The sequence below is a fragment of the Euprymna scolopes genome, chromosome 36, assembly GCF_053919585.1.
Source record: "Euprymna scolopes isolate OS-2025 chromosome 36, ASM5391958v1, whole genome shotgun sequence".
Classification (NCBI taxonomy): domain Eukaryota; kingdom Metazoa; phylum Mollusca; class Cephalopoda; order Sepiida; family Sepiolidae; genus Euprymna; species Euprymna scolopes.
In genome coordinates, this window is record NC_136517.1 from 19,876,864 (window position 1) to 19,878,362 (window position 1,499).

At 36.4% G+C, this 1,499-nt stretch overlaps 2 pseudogenes; both read right to left on the reverse strand.

The window, feature by feature from the left end:
• Positions 1-317: 317 nt before the first annotated feature.
• On the reverse strand, positions 318-444 carry LOC145260800 (U2 spliceosomal RNA; annotated as a pseudogene).
• Positions 445-811: 367 nt separating this feature from the next.
• Positions 812-936, reverse strand: LOC145260894 (U2 spliceosomal RNA; annotated as a pseudogene).
• Positions 937-1,499: the final 563 nt, after the last annotated feature.

The following is a 1,499-nucleotide window of genomic DNA, read 5'->3' on the forward strand; positions in this document are numbered from 1 at the left end:
AAAAAAGTAAAATTGTCCTGAGCAAGACGAACAAGGCCGATAACCATTAGTCGCGTGCTCTCGTGTAGTGAATGAATGCGTGAATGTAGGATTGACACGAAATTCTTAAAGATAAACTAAAATGATCGAAAAATGGGCTGAAATGACTTAAATAAATAAAAAGTAAATGACTTAAAATGACTTTAATGAACTTAAGGATGAATTGAATAACCTTAAGAATGATTTAAATGCTTAAAAATAACTGGAATCCTTCAAAAACAACTTGAACGAATGATATGGAGAATGACTTGAATGGCTGTGAGACTGACTGGGTGTGAAGTGGGTGATCGCTTTAGATTAAATTAATATAGGAAAGTGATCCTCAACTTTATATCACAATAAGTACAGCATGTAGTAAGAACAGATACTACACTTTGATCTTGGCCAAAAGGCCAAGAAAAGGGTATTTATTTGCTCCACACCCGAGCAAATTAGGCACAAGGCCGATTTTTAATGTGAGGAATGAAGGGGAATTGGGGACAAACTCCCCGGCGAGTAAGGGAGCTGGATAGTGACAATTGGCATGAAGGGTTGCCCCTACATTGACCAAGGTCTTATATATGGGGTCCGCCCACATATGGTCTTTGCTTGCAGTATCTGCTGGAACAGATACTACACCTTGATCTTGGTCCAAATGACAAGAAAAAAGGGTATTCATTTGCTCCCCCATCGAGCAAATTGGGCACAAGGCCGATTTTTAATGTGAGGAGTGAAGGCGAAATGGGGACTAGCTCCCTGCGGAGTAGGAGTGCTGGATAATGACAATTGGTATGAAGGGTTTCCCCTACATTGACCAAAGTCTTATATGTAGGGGTTCCCCCACATATGGTCTTTTCTTGCAGTATCTGCGGGAATAGATACTACACTTTGATCTTAGCCAAAGGGCCAAGAAAAACTTAAAAAGCTAAGAACAGCATCTATTAGCAACAGAACTTTGATCTTAACAAAAAAGGCCAAGCACAAAAATTTTACGGACAGACCGACCGACCGACCGACCGACGGAGTTACTTATAGAGTCGCTTACACGCGACTAAAAACTGCATTTTGCTTGTATTAACACTTCTAACATACTAAATGCGTAACAAATGTTCAAACAAAATAAAAACAATAAGAATAAATAAATACATAAATGTTCACATGCTCACTTTTTCAATAGAAAAAATATAAATCTATTCCTCTTTTTACACACATATTTTTCTCTGACATTACGCAAATTTTAAGCTCTAAATGAACTAAATGACTTTTATCTTTTATTTTAAATGTTGCAATTTATTATATTTTACACACACACACACACACACACACACACACACACACACACACACACACACACATATATATATATATATATAATAAAAACATACTTATATACTTACTTGCTTTATCCGGAACTTGCAGATACCGGCCACCCTCTCCCCTTAAATTAAAAAAAAATATTATTTCATATTTTATTTTTTATT